General features: G+C 40.2%; 1 long non-coding RNA gene across 1 annotated transcript; it reads right to left on the bottom strand.

The window, feature by feature from the left end:
- Window positions 1-9,113: 9,113 nt before the first annotated feature.
- On the bottom strand, window positions 9,114-21,310 carry LOC115183121 (uncharacterized). The gene is made up of 5 exons (XR_003873964.1): window positions 20,954-21,310; window positions 18,592-18,696; window positions 10,248-10,391; window positions 9,439-9,555; window positions 9,114-9,153 (listed from the first exon to the last, which is right to left on the bottom strand). It is a non-coding gene; the product is annotated as an uncharacterized LOC115183121 (long non-coding RNA).
- Window positions 21,311-22,911: the final 1,601 nt, after the last annotated feature.

Below are 22,911 nucleotides of genomic sequence, written 5' to 3'. Positions count from 1 at the left end.
CACTTGTTGACCAACTACAGGAATACTGACCTCAGAGTCTCCAGTTTACAGTGGGGATTCCCCAGTCCAGGAGAGAGCAGATTCACTCCTGAATCCTTCAGGTCATTGTTACTCAGGTCCAGCTCTCTCAGGTGTGAGGGGTTTGACCTCAGAGCTGAGACCAGAGAATCACAGGCTTTCTCTGTGACTCCACAGCCTGACAGCCTGCAAAGAGTCAAATCATATTAAAATCACACTGCTATTCTTTGGTGGTGAAAATAGTAGCAGTATATTTCTTCAACATATTCAGATATATCAGTCATGAAACCTGCGATATCTATTCAGAAATGAATGTATCATATTATAAATTACAAATTATCAACGTTTTGCCTGCAGATAGAAACATGTATAGTACAAATATTTGAGTAGACTGACCAGACCAGTTTAAAAGCAGTATCAGTCAAAAGACAGACAGTGAGGTATCAGATTTAGATTGTATTGAGTATACAGTCCACACCATATCTATTTTGACAGTGAAGATAACATTTTAAATGTGGCTCTAAACGCCAACTTTTTGGATTTCAGATCAACTGTTTCATATGAGGTGACAGTATATAATGTCACCTTTTATTTGAGGATATTTTCATACATTTCTGTTTCACCATTTAGAAAAATCAAAGCACTTTATTTATCTAGTCCCCCTATTTAAAGAAGTCATATGTTTTCTGACCAATTCACTAATAGTGGCTTAAAGTAGTCACAAGTTGAGTATTTGATCCAATATTCCTTGAACGCAGCGACTACATCAAGCTTGTGACTCAAACTCGTTGATTGATTTTGCAGTTTGTTTTGGTTGTGTTTTGGGTTGTGTTTCGCCCAATATTAAAATGGTGGATGGTGTAACGTCTGCTTTCAGCTCACACTCTCAAACACGTAGATCCCCTGAACGCAGCTCACTCTCCAGATCCCAGTCACCTGAATTCTGATCACCTGTTCACACACCTGTATGTCATTATCAAACTCTATTTAGTTCAGTTCTTTGCACCCCCATCATTGTGAAGTGTTGTTTGTTTTGTGACACAAGGCTATTCGGAGTGCTGCATTTCCCGTAATTTACTCCTCCCGTGAATGATAGTTTTTGCCTGCCTCACTAATGATGCCGTTTCCCTGCCTGTACTGTTGCCTTTTTGTACCCCCTGTGTATGACCTTCTGCCTGCCCCTGGACCCAGCTACCTGCCTCCTCCTGTGGTCCTTTACAATAAACACCTGCTGAGCCCTGCGCTTGAAACCAGCTCTCTGTCTCCCATCGTGTTCATTACAGATGGTGACTGGAGTCATTTTATTTACAAGTGAGTAGATAACATGTTTCTAAACACTACTAAATGAATCCGGATGATAACATGATTAATACAAATCATGAATGAATCATGAATAAATGAGTGAGAAAGTTACAGAAGCTACAACAAAACATGCTAACCTCTCACCATTACCAATAACAGAGGCTACAACAAAACATGCTAACCTCTCACCATTACCAATAACAGAGGCTACAACAAAACATGCTAACCTCTCACCATTACCAATAACAGAGGATACAACAAAACATGCTAACATCTCACCATTACCAATAACGGAGGCTACAACAAAACATGCTAACCTCTCACCATTACCAATAACAGAGGCTACAACAAAACATGCTAAGCTCTCACCATTACCAATAACAGAGGCTACAACAAAACATGCTAACCACTCACCATTACCAATAACAGAGGCTACAACAAAACATGCTAACCTCTCACCATTACCAATAACAGAGGCTACAACAAAACATGCTAACCTCTCACCATTACCAATTTATTTATTTATTTCACCTTTATTTTAAAAGAAATACAAAAATAATAATCCCCAATGAGTCGTGCACAACCCGTGTCCAAATTAAGCACCTCACATTGTGGTTACTCACTACTTGGTAGATATTCCCTCAGCGAAGTATGGCAGTTCCATGCAGGTTTCCTCACCAAGTCCAAGGCAGCACAGCTCCCCATGCAGACAGTCCTCCTTAGTAACCGATATCCCCATGGCAACACAGCTACCCATGCAGACAGTCCTCCTTAGTAACCGATATCCCCATGGCAACACAGCTTCCCATGCAGACAGTCCTCCTTAGTAACCGATATCCCCATGGCAGCACAGCTACCCATGCAGACAGTCCTCCTTAGTAACCAATATCCCCATGGCAGCACAGCTACCCATGCAGACAGTCCTCCTTAGTAACCGATATCCCCATGGGAACACAAACTCGTTAAGCAATTATCTCCCGGTGTCACACGATGCTAGGCTAACCTCTAGACTGGCTAATACCTCCACGACGAGACGGTAGCTTCAGTCTTTACTAAGTTTTAACTAAATTATAACAACTCTTTTATTAAATAAACCATGTATTTCCCTTCATGTCTTAGTAGCTATGGGTTTTGTTCTAGTTCTGTCGTCTTCTTTTATAATTTTTCTTCACCAACCGTCCTGAGGTAAAACGACCATCCTTTCATCAACGTCTTTTTCCCTCCCGTTAACCAGGTCAACTCCCATTGGCCACAACTTAACAAGCGACCTTATTGGTCAAAACTTAAACTTCAAAGTAAAACAAACTATTCACTTATACATTAAATAAATATTTCTTCAAAAAGCATAATGCATTAACAACATTACAGTTTAAGAGCAATTCAATCATCTTTTAAATATAATACCAATTAATTATAACAAATAAACTCAATACTTGGTTCAAACAAGGGTATTACACAAACATACAGTCAATAATACAGCAGAAAAATAAGTCTATATACAATGTGAGCAAATGAGGTGAGATAAGGGAGGTAAAGGCAAAAAAAGACCATGGTGGCAAAGTAAATACAATATAGCAAGTAAAACACTGGAATGGTAGATATGCAGCGGAAGAAAGTGCAAAGTAGAAATAATGGGGTGCAAAGGAGCTAAATAAATAAATAAATACAGTAGGGGAAGAGGTAGTTGGGCTAAATTATAGATGGGCTATGTACAGGTGCAGTAATCTGTGAGCTGCTCTGACAGCTGGTGCTTAAAGCTAGTGAGGGAGATGTGTTTCCAGTTTTAGAGATTTTTGTAGTTCGTTCCAGTCATTGGCAGCAGAGAACTGGAAGAAGAGGCGGCCGAAGGAGGAATTGGCTTTGGGGGTGACCAGAGAGATATACCTGCTGGAGCGCGTGCTACAGGTGGGTGCTGCTATGGTGACCAGCGAGCTGAGATAAGGGGGGACTTTACCTAGCAGGGTCTTGTAGATGACCTGGAGCCAGTGGGTTTAGCGATGAGTATGAAGCGAGGGCCAGACAACGAGAGCGTACAGGTCGCAGTGGTGGGTAGTACAGTGGTTGGGAAAAGTATTTGATCCCCTGCTGATTTTGTACGTTTGCCCACTTACAAAGAAATGATCAGTCTATAATTTTAATGGTAGGTTTATTTGAACAGTGAGAGACAGAATAACAGCAAAAAAATCAAGAAAAACGCATGTCAAAAATGTTATACAATTATTTGCATTTTAATGAGGAAAATAAGTATTTGACCCCTCTGCAAAACATGACTTAGTACTTGGTGGCAAAACCCTTGTTGGCAATCAGAGGTCAGACGTTTCTTGTAGTTGGCCACCAGGTTTGCACACATCTCAGGAGGGATTTTGTCCCACTCCTCTTTGCAGAGCTTCTCCAAGTCATTAAGGTTTCGAGGCTGACGTTTGGCAACTCGAACCTTCAGCTCCCTCCACAGATTTTCTATGGGATTAAGGTCTGGAGACTGGCTAGGCCACTCCAGGACCTTAATGTGCTTCTTCTTGAGCCACTCCTTTGTTGCCTTGGCCGTGTGTTTTGGGTCATTGTCATGCTGGAATACCCATCCACAACCCATTTTCAATGCCCTGGCTGAGGGAAGGAGGTTCTCACCCAAGATTTGACGGTACATGGCCCCGTCTATCGTCCCTTTGATGCAGTGAAGTTGTCCTGTCCCCTTAGCAGAAAAACACCCCCAAAGCATAATGTTTCCACCTCCATGTTTGACGGTGGAGATGGTGTTCTTGGGGTCATAGGCAGCATTCCTCCTCCTCCAAACACGGCGAGTTGAGTTGATGTCAAAGATCTCCATTTTGGTCTCATATGACCACAACATTTTCACCCAGTTGTCCTCTGAATCATTCAGATGTTCATTGGCAGACTTCAGACGAGCCTGTATATGTGCTTTCTTGAGCAGGGGGACCTTGCGGGCGCTGCAGGATTTCAGTCCTTCACGGCGTAGTGTGTTACCAATTGTTTTCTTGGTGACTATGGTCCCAGCTGCCTTGAGATCATTGACAAGATCCTCCCGTGGAGTTCTGGGCTGATTCCTCACCGTTCTCATGATCATTGCAACTTCACGAGGTGAGATCTTGCATGGAGCCCCAGGCCGAGGGATATTGACAGTTCTTTTGTGTTTCTTCCATTTAGGAATAATCGCACCAAATGTTGTCACCTTCTCACCAAGCTGCTTGGCGATGGTCGTGTAGCCCATTCCAGCCTTGTGTAGGTCTACAATCTTGTCCCTGACATCCTTGGAGAGCTCTTTGGTCTTGGCCATGGTGGAGAGTTTGGAATCTGATTGATTGATTGCTTCTGTGGACAGGTGTCTTTTTTTACAGGTAACAAGTTGCGGTTAGGAGCACTCCCTTTAAGAGTGTGCTCCTAATCTCAGCTCGTTACCTGTATAAAAGACACCTGGGAGCCAGAAATCTTTCTGATTGAGAGGGGGTCAAATACTTATTTCCCTCATTAAAATGCAAATCAATTTATAACATTTCTGACATTAGTTTTTCTGGATGTTTTTGTTGTTATTCTGTCTCTCACTGTTCAAATAAACCTACCATTAAAATTATAGACTGATCCTTTCTTTGTCAGTGGGCAAACGTACAAAATCAGCAGGGGATCAAATACTTTTTCCCCCCACTGTATATGGGGCTTTGGTGACAAAACGGATGGCACTGTGATAGACTGCATCCAATTTATTGAGTAGGGTATTGGAAGCTATTTTGTAAATGACATCGCCGAAGTCGAGGACCGGTAGGATGGTCAGTTTTATAAGGGTATGTTTGGCAGCATGAGTGAAGGATGCTATGTTGCGAAATAGGAAGCCAATTCTAGATTTAATTTGGGATTGGAGATGCTTATAGTGAGTCTGGAAGGAGAGTTTACAGTCTAACCAGACACCTAGGTATTTGTAGTTGTCCACATATTCTAAGTCAGAACCGTCCAGAGTGTTCAGAAACATGTTCTCTTCTTACTGACAATACAAGTGAAGTGACTCCAAAATGACAGGACATTATTCACCATTCAGTTTCTATTAGGAAAAACATAATCCAGAACACAACCAATAAATGGTGACATTCTGTACTGTCAACTAATATGAAACATTTGATCTCAAATCCAAAATGCTGGAGCATAGCACCACATTTAAAACTGTAGACTTCACTGTCCAAACACATATGGTGTGGACTATGTGTGTCTGGTAAACACATGTGGATCTGGTGAACAGTTATCACTTGTTGACCAACTACAGGAATACTGACCTCAGAGTCTCCAGTTTACAGTGTGGATCCTCCAGTCCAGCAGAGAGCAGCTTCACTCCTGAATCCTTCAGGTCATTGTTTCTCAGATCCAGCTCTCTCAGGTGTGAGGGGTTTGACTTCAGAGCTGAGACCAGAGAAGCACAGCCTTTCTTTGTGACTCCACAGCCTGACAGCCTGACAACGAGATCATCATGACTTCACAAACACACTGTTAATTTAACACCAGTAGTGTAGAAGGACAATGGTAGATGCATTTGGTTCATATTCCCAAACAACACAGATTCATCTTCCATCAATGCATTTATTCAATATGTTTTTCAATATACATATTATAATAAATATTTTTCTCTAAACATAATATTTCTTCCTGATGATTACTTCTTATATGTCATTTTATTTACTCACAGAACAGCTCTGGAGGCTTTGACCACTGGCAGCAGCCTCAGAAGACCTTCCTCTGATCTGGAGTATTTCTTCAGGTCAAACACATCCAGCTCCTTTTCTGAAGTCAGCAACACAAAGACCAGAGCTGACCAATGTGCAGGTGACAGGCTGGGTTTTGAGAGACTTCCTGAGCTCAGGTAGCTTTGGATCTCCTCCACTAGAGAATGGTCATTCAGTTCATTCAGACAGTGGAACAGATTGATGCTCCTCTCTGGAGAGGGATTCTCCCTGATCTTCTCCTTGATGTACTTGACTGTCTCTTCATGGGTCTGTGAGCTGCTTCTTGTCTTTGTCAGTAGACCTCGTAAGTGCTTCTGATTGGACTCCAGTGAGAGTCCCAGAAGGAAGCGGACGAACAGGTCCAGGTTTCCTGTCTCACTTTGTAAGGCTTTATCCACAGCACTCTTGTAGACAGTAACTTCAGGCTTGTCTTTGTACAGCAGAGAAAAGATACTGGACTTTGTTTGCAGTTTGTCCATGAGATTCTCATTGTTGTTGATGAATGAGAGGAACACATACACAGCAGCCAGAAACTCCTGAATACTCAGATGAACGAAGCAGTACACCTTGTCCTGGTACAGCCCACATTCCTCTTTAAAGATCTGTGTGCACAATCCTGAGTACACTGAGGCTTCATTGACATCAATGCCAGCCTCTTTCAGGTCTTCTTCATAGAAAATCAGATTGCCCTTCACTAGCTGTTGAAAAGCCAGTTTTCCCAGTGACAGAATGCTCTTTTTATTCCAGTGTGGACCTGTCTCTTCTTTCCCAAGATACTTTTCATTCTTCTGTTTGGTATGAAACACCACAAGGTGTGTGTACATATCAGTCAAAGTCTTGGGCATCTCTTCTCTCTTATGTTTCAGCATGTTTTCAAGGACTATTGCAGAAATCCAACAGAAGACTGGAATGTGGCACATGATGTGGAGGCTCCTTGATGTCTTTATGTGTGAGATGATTCTGTTGGCCAGGTCCTCATCACTGAATCTCTTCCTGAAGTACTCCTCCTTCTGTGGGTCATTGAACCCTCGTACCTCTGTCACCTGGTCAACACACCCTGAAGGGATCTTATTGGCTGCTGCAGGTCGGGTAGTTATCCAGAGGAGAGCAGAGGGAAGCAGATTTCCCTTGATGAGATTTGTCAGCAGAACATCCACTGAGGTTGACTCTGTGACGTCCCAACAGATCTTGTTCTTCTGGAAGTCTAGGGGCAGTCGGCACTCATCCAGACCATCAAAGATGAACAGAACTTTGTACTTGTCGTAGTTGGAGATTCTTGATTGTTTGGTTTCCATTGAGAAGTGATTGAGAAGTTCAATCAAAGTGTGTTTGTCCTCTTTCATCAAATTCAGCTCCCGAAAAGGGAATGAAAATACAAATTGAACATCCTGATTGGCTTTTCCTTCAGCCCAGTCCAGAATGAACTTCTGCACAGAGACTGTTTTTCCAATGCCAGCGACTCCCTTTGTCAGCACAGTTCTGATACGTTTGTCTTGTCCAGTAAAGGGTTTGAAGACGTCGTTACATTTGACTGCAGTCTCTGGTCTTGCTTGTTTCCTGGTTGTTGTCTCAATCTGTCTCAGCTCATGTTCATTATTGACCTCTCCTGTTCCACCCTCTGTGATGTAGAGCTCTGTGTACATCTTATTGAGAAGTGTTGGGTTTCCTTGTTTAGCGATCCCCTCAAATACACATTGAAACTTCTTCTTTAGATTAGATTTGAGTTCACGTTGGCAAATCACAGCAGGATCATCTGAATCTAGAAATAACACAGAGGATATTAATATTACGTCTGTTTTAATGCCTACAGTACTAAAGGAATGTTATAAAGTGTTAAATTATAATAATTTACTCTAAACTAACTGTATAAATGTGTAAATGTTTTCATAATGCATTACAGACTGGTGTGACTGTTCGGATTTTCGTTATTTAGCCCTCCGAAAAGGCTCACCAGGAAGCACACAATATCATGACTCGTGTTTTGTCCTTAATTTTATTTTAAATCAAATGACCACAGGTCATAAACCTGAAATACAAACAAGTAATGACAATATATTATTCAGATATATTATTCAAGTAATATAATAATAATGTAAATAATAAATCAAATAAGCCTGCAACACCATGAAAGATGTGGCGAATCTGGCTTAAAACAGCACCGACTACATCACCCAGAATGCCCAGCGCCAGAGGAGCATGCGCACAGTGACTCTGCCGTCACGGGTTGCTATGGACGCTGTCACAGGACACAGAACCCATGCCACCACATGCCTCGTCCAAAGGATTTACACACGCAACATAATGCGGCACTCCACCATGGATCACCGAACCAAACCACCGCTATCACCACCAGAAACCAGCAGAGTGCTCCGAACAATCAGCACAATGCAAATGGCTGATAATAATAGCCTAATGCTATATAGCATCTGGTTCGCTGAGCTACCGCACCCAGCGAGCTACAAGTTACTCCCGGCCAACTAACACCAACACAGTGAGGTCAACGTTCAGTGCACAAACATATAAGTGACTTAAACATCAATGCTAGACTGAGTAGTTCGCAGTTACATACCAACGGGCTGTGTGCTCCTGATGATTGTCTACGGTGATTACCAGGTGCTGTAATTTAAGTCTCTAGTGAAGCTGCGCATGCGCACATAACGTAACATATCTGAGCATCTAAGAAACTTAAAATCACTCGTTCCCCATTTAATTGAACACATCAGACCCATTTGCTTCTCTTTTATCTATTTATATATATATTTTTTCTTTTCTTTTCCTGAGTGAGCTAGAAATCTCAACAGTGACTGATTATATAATTATTGGTATTATTAATGTTGTCTCTCTCTCTCTCTAAATTAATCAACACAACACATCCCTGCTGCTACTTGATGAGGCCACTAGGTGTTGTGTTAAGGCTGCTACAATATCATTGAGTTACACAGCTACTTTAGCTGTACTTTAACTACAGCTTTTAAATGTTATAAAACAGCATTCAACATGAGGCAGACAGATCTTACTTTTCTCCAGTGTGTCAGCGAACTCTTTCTGGTTCATTTTCCTCGGGACGTGCAGACCACTGAGAATCTCTGACTCTGATCTCTCCTGTTGGTTTCTGTGGACAAAACATGAGATTACATCTCCTCATCCAGGGAGTACACACACACACATACACACACACACACACACACACACACACACACACACACACACACACACACACACACACACGGAGGGAATGTTGTGTTTGTTTAATATTGTTTTAGGACTATATAAATGGACTAAAGGATTAGCCTATGGATTATGAAAACAACCAAAAGAAATGTGAAAATGGGAGAGGAGAAATGACTAGAGACAGTGTTGTTTAACTCACTGACCATGACCCATGAGTTCTTCTTACCTTTGTTCAGTAGAAAAGTCTCCCTCTCTAAACGCTAACGGATGACCCATAGACTCATCACTCTTCATGGACACACAGCTGGGAACAGGGGAGGCTGGTCTCTCCTGCTTGATTGGACTTCAACACAACAGAGACAAACATTTCATCTCTCATCTACTCTGATCTCAGATGGGAAACATAAGAAGAGTTCCAAATCGCAACATATCACTTTACAGAAATGAGCTTTTATTGTTTAAAGAAATTATGTATTAATTATTACATCTCTCACAGACAAATCTATCACTTGATGGTTCAATTTCAGAGAGACAAAAATCTAGTTTTTTTATGCAAAATGCCATATATATCTCCCTCACTCTCAAATGTGACCGACCTGCTCAATTTGGTAATTAACTAAATAACTACATATATAGTGATTTTGGTTTATGTCAGTTTAATTGTTTGTTATGGTATAAGTTCTTATTTTATGATTGTAAGTGATAAAATTAACTAGTAATTCTCAGTAATTACTACTTTAGTAAGGAATAACACATTTTTTCAGCACTACTGCAGTTGCTACATAATTCCAATAGACGGGAACATATGACCACAATGACATTTCAGAATATGAGTTTAGTTTTCTCCCTGGATACACCACCACTCCCCACGCTTCCTGCAGAACCCCTGCAGTACCTCCACAGACCCCGGATTGAGAACCCCTGATTTAGCAGATGCTCTTATCCAGAGAGATTTACAGTAACTGCATTCATCTTAAGATAGATATTTATTTAGGAAATAAACCAAATCAATTCTTCATAAAATTCTCATCTTACCTCTTAGCTTTGGTGTCATGTCCCCCAGAGAGACGCATTTTGGAGGCAGGGGCCCCCTCCTCTCTCTCCCCAGAGAGACTCATTTTAGAGGCAGGGCCCCCCTCCTCTCTCTCCCCAGAGAGACTCATTTTAGAGCACTGACCCCTGTAAACAGAGATCCAGCATGTTGGTTGTGGTCAACACAGTGACAACTAAACAGAGATCCAGCATGTTGGTTGTGGTCAACACAGTGACAACTAAACAGAGATCCAGCATGTTGGTTGTGGTCAACACAGTGACAACTAAACAGAGATCCAGCATGTTGGTTGTGGTTAACACAGTGACAACTAAACAGAGATCCAGCATGTTGGTTGTGGTTAACACAGTGACAACTAAACAGAGATCCAGCATGTTGGTTGTGGTTAACACAGTGACAACTAAACAGAGATCCAGCATGTTGGTTGTGGTTAACACAGTGACAACTAAACAGAGATCCAGCATGTTGGTTTTAACACAGTGACAACTAAACAGAGATCCAGCATGTTGGTTGTGGTTAACACAGTGACAACTAAACAGAGATCCAGCATGTTGGTTGTAGTTAACACAGTGACAACTAAACAGAGATCCAGCATGTTGGTTGTGGTTAACACAGTGACAACTAAACAGAGATCCAGTATGTTGGTTGTGGTTAACACAGTGACAACTAAACAGAGATCCAGCATGTTGGTTGTGGTTAACACAGTGACAACTAAACAGAGATCCAGCATGTTGGTTGTGGTTAACACAGTGAAAACTAGTTCTTGACTGTCAATTGTTCTCATGTATTCATTATCTCTTTGAGAAATAAAACATTTACTAACAGACATAGAAACAGTCAGGTGATTTAAAGCATCACATGAACATGTAGTTGTGACATGTCATCTCCATGGTAACTGTCAATAATAATAATAAGTCACTGTTTGTTAAGGTAGTTATAGACAGAACAACAATAATAATAATAATAATAATAATAATAATAAGTCACTGTTTGTTAAGGTAGTTATAGACAGTACAGCAACAATAATAATAATAATAATAAGTCACTGTTTATTAAGGTAGTTATAGACAGTACAGCAACAATAAATATAATAATAATAATAATAATAATAAGTCACTGTTTATTAAGGTAGTTATAGACAGAACAACAACAATAATAATAATAATAATAATAATAAGTCATTGTTTGTTAAGGTAGTTATAGACAGAACAACAACAATAATAATAACAATAATAATAATAATAATAACAATAATAACAATAATAATAATAATAATAATAATAATAATAAGTCACTGTTTGTTAAGGTAGTTATAGACAGTACAACAACAATAACAATAATAATAATAATAATAATAAGTCACTGTTTATTAAGGTAGTTATAGACAGAACAACAACAATAATAATAATAATAATAATAATAAGTCACTGTTTGTTAAGGTAGTTATAGACAGAACAACAACAATAATAATAATAATAATAAGTCACTGTTTGTTAAGGTAGTTATAGACAGTACAGCAACAATAATAATAATAATAATAATAATAAGTCACTGTTTGTTAAGGTAGTTATAGACAGTACAGCAACAATAACAATAATAATAATAATAATAAGTCACTGTTTGTTAAGGTAGTTCTAGACAGTACAGCAACAATAATAATAATAATAATAATAATAATAATAAGTCACTGTTTGTTATGGTAGTTATAGACAGAACAACAACAATAATAATAATAATAATAATAATAATAAGGCTCTGTTTGTTAAGGTAGTTATAGACAGTACAGCAACAATAATAATAATAATAATAATAATAAGTCTCTGTTTGTTAAGGTAGTTATAGACAGTACAGCAACAATAATAATAATAATAATAATAATAAGTCACTGTTTGTTAAGGTAGTTATAGACAGTACAGCAACAATAATAATAATAATAATAAAAATAATAATAATAATAATAAGTCACTGTTTGTTAAGGTAGTTATAGACAGTACAGCAACAATAATAATAACAACAATAATAATAATAATAATAATAATAATAAGTCACTGTTTGTTAAGGTAGTTATAGACAGAACAGCAACAATAATAATAATAATAATAACTATAATAATAATAATAATAATAAGTCACTGTTTGTTAAGGTAGTTATAGACAGTACAGCAACAATAATAATAATAATAATAATAATAATAATAATAATTTTTTTATTTATTTCACCTTTATTTAACCAGGTAGGCAAGTTGAGAACAAGTTCTCATTTACAATTGCGACCTGGCCAAGATAAAGCAAAGCAGTTCGACAACATACAAAAACACAGAGTTACACATGGAGTAAAACAACATACAATCAATGATGCAGTAGAAAAAAATAAGACTATATACAATGTGAGCAAATGATGTGAGATAATGGAGGTAAAGGCAAAAAAAATGCCATGGTGGCAAAGTAAATAAAGTATGGCAAGAAAAAAACACTGGAATGGTAGATTTGTAGTTTGAAGAAAGTTAAAAGTTAAAATATAAATAATATGGTGCAAAGGAGCAAAATAAATAAAATAAATAAATACAGTAGGGGAAAAGGTAGTAGTTTGGGCTCAATTAAAGATGGGCTATGTACAGGTGCAGAGATCTGTGAGCTGCTCTGACAGCTGGTGCTTAAAGCTAGTGAGGGAGATAAGTGTTTCCAGTTTTAGAGATTTTTGTAGTTCGTTCCAATCATTGGCAGCTGAGAACTGGAAGGAGAGACGACCAAAGGAGGAGTTGGCTTTAGGGGTGACCAGAGAGATATACCTGCTGGAGCGCGTGCTACAGGTGGGTGCTGCTATGGTGACCAGTGAGCGGAGATAAGGGGGGACTTTACCTAGCAGGGTCTTGTAGATGACCTGGAGCCAATGTGTTTGGCGACGATGATGAAGTGAAGGCCAGCCAACGAGAGCATACAGGTCGCAGTGGTGGGTTGTATATGGGGCTTTGGTGACAAAACGGATGGCACTGTGATAGACTGCATCCAGCTTGTTGAGTAGGGTATTGGAGGCTATTTTGTAAATGACATCGCCGAAGTCGAGGATTGGTAGGATGGTCAGTTTTACGAGGGTATGTTTGGCAGCATGAGTGAAGGATGCTTTGTTGCGAAATAGGAAGCCAATTCTAGATTTCACTTTGGATTGGAGATGATTGATGTGAGTCTGGAAGGAGAGTTTACAGTCTAACCAGACACCTAGGTATTTGTAGTTGTCCACAAATTCTAAGTTAGAACCGTCCAGAGAAGTTATGCTGGATGGGCGGGCATGTGCAGGCAGCGATCGGTTGAAGAGCATGCATTTAGTTTTACTTGTGTTTAGGAGCAGTTGGAGACCACGGAAGGAGAGTTGAATGGCATTGAAGCTCGTCTGGAGGGTTGTTAACACAGTGTCCAAAGAAGGGCCAGAAGTATACAGAATGGTGTCGTCTGCGTAGAGGTGGATCAGAGATTCGCCAGCAGCAAGAGCGACATCATTTATGTATACAGAGAAAAGAGTTGGCCCAAGAATTGAACCCTGTGGTACCCCCATAGAGACTGCCAGAGGTCCAGACAGTAGGCCCTCCGATTTGACACACTGAACTCTGTCAGAGAAGTAGTTGGTGAACCAGGCGACGCAATCGTTTGAGAAACCAAGGCTACTAAGTCTGCCGATGAGGATGTGGTGATTAACAGAGTCAAAAGCTTTGGCCAGGTCAATGAATACGGCAGCACAGTAATGTTTCTTATCGATGGCGGTTACGATGTCGTTTAGGACCTTGAGCGTGGCTGAGGTGCACCCATGACCAGCTCTGAAACCAGATTGCATAGCGGAGAGGGTGCGGTGGGATTCAAAATAGTCGGTAATCTGTTTGTTGACTTGGCTTTCGAAGACCTTAGAAAGGCAGGGTAGGATGGATATAGGTCTGTAGCAACTTGGGTCAAGAGTGTCACCTCCTTTGAAGAGGGGGATGACAGCAGCTGCTTTCCAATCTATGGGAATCTCAGACGACACGAAAGAGAGGTTGAACAGGCTAGTAATAGGGGTTGCAATAATTTCGGCAGATAATTTTAGAAAGAAAGGGTCCAGATTGTCAAGCCCAGCTGATTTGTAGGGGTCCAGATTTTGCAGCTCTTTCAGAACATCAGCTGAATGGATTTGGGAGAAGGAGAAATGGGGGAGGCTTGGGCGAGTAGCTGTGGGGGGTGCAGTGCTGTTGAATGCAGTAGGGGTAGTTAGGTGGAAAGCATGGCCAGCCGTAGAAAAATGCTTATTGAAATTCTCAATTATAGTGGGCTTATCGGTGGTGACAGAGTTTCCTATCCTCAGTGCAGTGGGCAGTTGGGAGGAGGTGTTCTTATTCTCCATGGACTTTACAATGTCCCAGAACTTTTTAGAGTTGGAGTTGCACGAAGCAAATTTCTGTTTGAAAAAGCTAGCCTTGGCGTTTCTAACTGCCTGTGTGTATTGGTTTCTAACTTCCCTAAAAAGTTGCATATCGCGGGGGCAGTTCGATGCTAATGCAGAACGCCACAGGATATTTTTGTGTTGGTTAAGGGCAGTCAGGTCTGGGGAGAACCAAGGGCTATATCTGTTCCTGGTTCTAAATTTCTTGAAAGGGGCATGCTTATTTAAGATGGAGAGGAAGGCATTTTAAAAAAATAACCAGGCATCCTCTACTGACGGGATGAGGTCAATATCCTTCCAGGATACCAGGGCCAGGTCGATTAGAAAGGCTTGCTCGTTGAAATGTTTCAGGGAGCGTTTGACAGTGATGAGTGGAGGTCGTTTGACCGCTGACCCATTACGGGTGCAGGCAATGAGGCAGTGATCGCTGAGATCTTGGTTGAAAACAGCAGAGGTGTAATTAGAGGGCACATTGGTTAGGATGATATCTATGAGGGTGCCAGTGTTTGCGGCTTTGGGGTTGTACCTGGTGGGTTCATTAATAATTTGTGTGAGATTGAGGGCATCAAGCTTGGATTGTAGAATGGCTGGGGTGTTAAGCATGTCCCAGTTTAGGTCGCCTAGTAGCACGAGCTCTGAAGATAGATGGGGGGCAATCAGTTCACATATGGTGTCCAGAGCACAGCTAGGGGCCGAGGGGGGTCTATAGCAGGCGGCAACGGTGAGAGACTTGTTTTTGGAGAGGTGGATTTTTAAAAGTAGAAGTTCAAATTGTTTGGGTACAGACCTGGATAGCAGGACAGAACTCTGCAAGCTATCTCTGCAGTAGATTGCAACACCGCCCCCTTTGGTCGTTCTATCTTGTCTGAAAACGTTGTAGTTAGGGATGAAGATTTCACAGTTTTTGGTGGACTTCCTAAGCCAAGATTCAGACACAGCCAGGACATCCGGGTTGGCAGAGTGTGCTAAAGCAGTGAATAAAACAAACTTAGGGAGGAGGCTTCTAATGTTAACATGCATGAAACCAAGGCTATTACGGTTACAGAAGTCATCAAAAGAGAGCGCCTGGGGAGTAGGTGTGGAGCCAGGCACTGAAGGGCCTGGATTCACCTCTACATCCCCAGCGGAGCAGAGAAGGATAAGTATGAGGGTACGGCTAAAAGCTATAAGAATTGGTCGTCTGTGACGTCCAGAATAGAGAGAAAAAGGAGCAGGTATCTGGGGGCGATAAAATAGCTTCAAGGTATAATGTACAGACAAAGGTATGGTGGGATGTGAGTACAGAGGAGGTAAACCTAGGCATTTAGTGATTATGAGAGAGATATTGTCTCTAGAAATATCATTGAAACCAGAAGATGTCATAGCATGTGTGGGTGGAGGAACTGAGAGGTTGGATAAGGTATAATGAGCAGGGCTAGAGGCTCTACAGTGAAATAAGCCAATAAACACTAACCAGAACAGCAATGGACAAGGCATATTGACATTAAGGAGAGGCATGCTTAGCCGAGTGATCAGAGGGTCCAGTGAGAATCAGACAGCTAGCCTGGCCATAGGTAGCAAGCTGGTGGAAGATGGGAGGGAGGTCTGTTTTTAGCCGCCTCGTGCGTTTCCGTCTGTGGGTTAGTGGGGTTCCGTGTGGAAGGGGGGACCTGTCCAAGTTGGCAAAATAGTTAGTTATAGTGGCCCAAGAAAAGTGTCCGACAGACCTATTCAGATCGCAGCCGAAAAGACAGCTAACGATTAGCTGGCCGCAGATGGGCGATCAGGTTACGTCGCGACGGAGGGGCCAGTTGGATAACTCCCTCGGGCAGATAACGTCGGTGATCCAGTCGTGAAGACCCAATGGGGCTCCGCATCGGCAGTAAAACGGGTCAGGATAGGACAGTTGTAGCCCAGGAGACACTTCAGCTGGCTAGCTCAGGAGTAGCCCACGAGTGGCTGACGGAACTCTTCAGCTGGCTAGCTAGCTAGCTCCGTAATAGTGTGTGTTAATTCCGAGACCGACGTTGCCAATAGTCACTCAGGTAGCAGCTAGTTAGCTGCAAGATCCAGGTGTAAATGTCCAGAGCCTGCGGTAGAAATCGAGGAAAGGAGAGAGAATAGGTCCGATATGCTCTGGTCTGAGTCGCGCTGTACAAAAACTGGCGATAGCTTTTCGAGCTAATGGATAGCTGAGGACAGCTAACCGTAGCTAGCTGAACTTCAACGTTAGCCAGTGAAAATAGCTAACCTCTGGCTAGCTTCTGTCGTGGAATTCAGATGAGGTAAATAATACTTTCTTTTTTTTTAAATTGATGAGGCGGGTTGCAGGAGAGTGCTTTGAGGTTGAGTATTTAGAATTAAAAAAATGTAAAAGATAAGTGAAGAAAAAAATATGTAAATATATATATATATATACACGGGACACGACAGGACGTCTGAACTGCTACGCCATCTTGGATCGAAGATCAATGATGATGAGTCTCTGTTTGTTAAGGTAGTTATAGACAGTACAGCAACACAAGGTCATGTCTCACACTTTTTTGTATTCACTAACAGTAGACTATTGTCACGTCCTGACCAGTAAAAGGGGTTAATTGTTACTGTAGTTTGGTCAGGACGTGGCAGAGGGTATTTGTTTTATGTGGTTCGGGGTGGTGTTTTTGTAGAAGGGTATTTGATTTATGTATTCTGGGGTTTTTGGGCACTGTTCTATGTTTATGTATTTCTATGTTTAGTCTAGTTAGTTGTATTTCTATGTTTAGGTTAATGGGGGGTTGGACTCTCAATTGGAGGCAGGTGCTCTCTCGTTGCCTCTGATTGAGAGTCCTATATATGGGTAGTTGTTTGGTTTAGTGTTTGTGGGAGATTGTTTCTTGTTTTGCTGAGTGTGCCTGACAAGACTGTTTCGTTGTTTGTGAGTTTGTTTTGTTGTTTTGGTATACTTTATATTTAAATAAATATACAAGATGAGCATCCACATTCCTGCTGCGTTTTGGTCCTCCATTCCAGACGACAACCGTGACAGCTATTTATTGTCTTTCAATCTGTTCTTTTCTAAACGTATCTGAGAATGTAGACAGAAGGGCTAAAACGGACATGATTGATCCGAGGAGGAAATTGTTGATCCATTCAGAAAGGTTTTTTGCATCAAGCGAGAGATGTTATATTATGTAGAGTAGGTTATAATGTATAATAGCAGTTTGTTAGTGATATGCAGATCAAGGTCTATACCTCGGCTATAGCCTACATATCATAGATGACCAGTCTAAACCTGTTCAGATCAACATAATGTTATAGTCCTACCAGTAGCAGGACAGAGAATGTACTGTATATAACCTACATATCATAGATGACCAGTCTAAACCTGTTCAGATCAACATAATGTTATAGTCCTACCAGTAGCAGGACAGAGAATGTACTGTATATAACCTACATATCATAGATGACCAGTCTAAACCTGTTCAGATCAACATAATGTTATAGTCCTACCAGTAGCAGGACAGAGAATGTACTGTATATAACCTACATATCATAGATGACCAGCCTAAACCTGTTCAGATCAACATAATGTTATAGTCCTACCAGTAGCAGGACAGAGAATGTACTGTATATAACCTACATATCATAGATGACCAGTCTAAACCTGTTCAGATCAACATAATGTTATAGTCCTACCAGTAGCAGGACAGAGAATGTACTGTATATAACCTACATATCATAGATGACCAGTCTAAACCTGTTCAGATCAGTTCACAGAGACCATCAGGTTTGTCTGCATGATAAGTGATCATAGCCTTATAATAGTTTGTAGGTAGTCTAGACCAACAGTACGAGAGTCTGCCCGTCTTTCCTACATACCAACACATTTATTCAATGTTACCGAGAAATATGTGCCACAGTTTCAACAGCCATTTTTTGTAACTGCGTAGACAACACACTTACTTTCACGTTCATATGAGGAAATCACAAAACTTCTGACAGTCACTGGTGCAGCCGCCTGTTTTCTTGCAGATGAAGCAGCTTTCACAGGCAACTCATTCAACCAGCCTAAACAACAGTAAATACAAGATGTCAAGTGGTCAAAAGTGAATCTCAATAGAGCCATATACATTAGAGGAGGGGTATATTGCTGCAGATGTTGGATCTTAATTTGAGCCAGTTTGCTACACCAGGAAAATAATCCTGCAGAAACGGGACATTTGAATTATTGTGTGGATTATAATTAATGAACAGTTTTAAAATGGAAAAGTGCAATTTATCATCTTCAGAAAACCTTTTCTAAAGTTTAATTACACTCAAATACACTACAAGTTTAGTTTTTCTGCAACAGGGTGATCAAATTAAGATCCTACATCTGTACAGAGTTTATGTCTTTATCTGAAAAGGGCAGTTTGAGTTATTAGCAATAACATTGCAACTGTCAGCTGATGTAAACCTCTGTGATTGGATGTTATAGACCCCCATACATATCCCCATGTACAATTATGTGTACAGATGTAGGATCTTAATTTGATCACCCCCCACTGCAGAATAACTTTCCAGCAATGCAGGAAATGTAAAACTTGTAGTGTATTTGAGATTTAAAAAGGCTTCTGAAGTTTGTAATTTCCACTTAGAAATTTCAGACTTGAGTTTTCTGTCTCAGTAGTAGTAGACTGTTAGGAGGGTTTTACTGTCATTCACTATACTAACATTACACCAACCTGTCTCAGTAGTAGTAGACTGTTAGGAGGGTTTTACTGTCATTCACTATACTAACATTACACCAACCTGTCTCAGTAGTAGTAGACTGTTAGGAGGGTTTTACTGTCATTCACTATACTAACATTACACCAACCTGTCTCAGTAGTAGTAGACTGTTAGGAGGGTTTTACTGTCCTTCACTATACTAACATTACACCAACCTGTCTCAGTAGTAGTAGACTGTTAGGAGGGTTTTACTGTCATTCACTATACTAACATTACACCAACCTGTCTCAGTAGTAGTAGACTGTTAGGAGGGTTTTACTGTCATTCACTATACTAACATTACACCAACCTGTCTCAGTAGTAGTAGACTGTTAGGAGGGTTTTACTGTCCTTCACTATACTAACATTACATTTAATTTATCTACACACTTTACAATAATCCCTGGCAGGATTCTCACCTTGAAACTTCATTGCGATTTTTTTCTGTTCTGTTCTGTATATTCTGATGGGTGAGGCCTGAGCTGGAATGTGAAGCTAACTGAAGCTGTCTAGCTTTAGAAAACCAGTATATCAAGCCTGTATCATAGTTTACCCCTCAGGGTACGTTCAGGTTTCAGCAAGAGGCAGGTATCAACATGCCGAGTCGTAGGCGACAACCTGGGTTGTATTCATTAGTTTACTCCACAGCCAACAGTTTTAAGATGTTAAATAAAACATAAACCGTTTACTCTGAACGCTGTACAATGTGACCTAAATGGTTTCTGTTGCCAAACGTTTTGCTACGGTGGGCACTAATGAATACACACAAACTGTTTTTTAGGAAGTGTAAGTTGTTGTTAGGCTCTCGAACAATATTTATTTGTCTCTCTTTCACACAACATACCTTCCTGAGTGAAAAGAGTTAACTGTAGATTAGAAAGAGAACATGTTTGTTTGTTGCTTGTTGTGTTTTAAGCCTGTTTCGAGAAGACAAGTCTATAGACCTATGACACAGAACACTCTTAGAATAAAGGGTTCCAAACGGGTCCTCCGGCCGTCCCCATAGGAGAACGCTTTTGGGTTCCAGGTAGAACCCTTCTGGCTTCCATGTAGAACCCTCTGTGGAAAGGGTTCTTCACGGAACCCAGAAGTGTTCTACCTAGTACCAAAAAAAGGGTTCTACAAAGGGTTCTCCTTCGGGGACAGCCAAAGAACCCTTTTAGATTGTAGATAGTGTAGGAGCGATCACCCTGGGGCACACAGATGGGCACAGAACGAATTCACCCCACGCATCTAATTTATATCGAAAACATTTTAAGGAGAGTAGGACTATTATAACACTGTCCACCAAAAATATAATCAACTATATTAATACACACAACAATATCATCAACTATATTAATACACACAACAATATCATCAACTATATGAATACACATAACAATATCATCAACTATATGAATACACATAACAATATCATCAACTATATTAATACACACAACAATACCATCAACTATATGAATACACATAACAATATCATCAACTATATGAATACACACAACAATATCATCAACTATATGAATACACACAACAATATCATCAACTATATGAATACACATGACAATCATCGTCTTACCTTTTATCTCTCAATAGAAACAGAGTCTGTAATGATCATTTGGTCGTCGAAAGTTACTTTCGTTTGCTCTGCTCATTTCCATATCAGGTTCTGCCTGTTCTCTCTCCGAGTCCCTCTCTCTTTACAGCTCTTACAATGTGCCTTGGCGAACATTGTACAACTGTCTGGAAGTCTATTGGAGGGATGTGACACCATTCTTCCACAAGAAATTACATCATTTGGTGTTTTGTTAATGGTAAGGTTTCAATTGTTTTGAGACTCTGACCTGTCCAATGAGCCACATTGATTAAAGAATCCTATAGTACCAAAACACCCTCTCACTCACTCTCTCTCTCACACACACACACACACACACACACACAACACACACACACACACACACACACACACACACACACACACACACACACACACACACACACACACACACACATACGCAGTGCAGTGCAGTAATTAGAATCCCAGTCTACTATACACTCCCATCCTCTGCCTCTCTCCATCACTTTCTCTGTGTCGTCTGTTGCTGTCTCTGTTGGTGGGGGTTAGGCCTACTACAATACAACATTCACAACATGACAACACAACTACATAACACCATTAAATACAGTTGGTTACAACAATACAACATTCACAACATGACAACACAACTACATAACACCATTAAATACAGTTGGTTACAACAATACAACATTCACAACATGACAACACAACTACATAACACCATTAAATACAGTTGGTTACTACAATACAACATTCACAACATGACAACACAACTACACAACACCATTAAATACAGTTGGTTACTACAATACAACATTCACAACATGACAACACAACTACACAACACCATTAAATACAGTTGGTTACTACAATACAACATTCACAACATGACAACACAACTACATAACACCATTAAATACAGTTGGTTACTACAATACAACATTCACAACATGACAACACAACTACATAACACCATTAAATACAGTTGGTTACTACAATACAACATTCACAACATGACAACACAACTACATAACACCATTAAATACAGTTGGATACTACAATACAACATTCACAACATGACAACACAACTACATAACACCATTAAATACAGTTGGTTACTACAATACAACATTCACAACATGACAACACAACTACACAACACCATTAATACAGTTGGTTACTACAATACAACATTCACAACATGACAACACAACTACACAACACCATTAAATACAGTTGGTTACTACAATACAACATTCACAACATGACAACACAACTACACAACACCATTAAATACAGTTGGTTACTACAATACAACATTCACAACATGACAACACAACTACATAACACCATTAAATACAGTTGGTTACTACAATACAACATTCACAACATGACAACACAACTACATAACACCATTAAATACAGTTGGTTACTACAATACAACATTCACAACATGACAACACAACTACATAACACCATTAAATACAGTTGGATACTACAATACAACATTCACAACATGACAACACAACTACATAACACCATTAAATACAGTTGGTTACTACAATACAACATTCACAACATGACAACACAACTACACAACACCATTAATACAGTTGGTTACTACAATACAACATTCACAACATGACAACACAACTACACAACACCATTAAATACAGTTGGTTACTACAATACAACATTCACAACATGACAACACAACTACATAACACCATTAAATACAGTTGGTTACTACAATACAACATTCACAACATGACAACACAACTACATAACACCATTAAATACAGTTGGATACTACAATACAACATTCACAACATGACAACACAACTACATAACACCATTAAATACAGTTGGTTACTACAATACAACATTCACAACATGACAACACAACTACACAACACCATTAAATACAGTTGGTTACTACAATACAACATTCACAACAT

This window comes from Salmo trutta, unplaced genomic scaffold, assembly GCF_901001165.1.
Source record: "Salmo trutta unplaced genomic scaffold, fSalTru1.1, whole genome shotgun sequence".
Classification (NCBI taxonomy): Eukaryota; Metazoa; Chordata; class Actinopteri; order Salmoniformes; family Salmonidae; genus Salmo; species Salmo trutta.
This window is presented reverse-complemented; position numbering and strand designations above follow the sequence as displayed.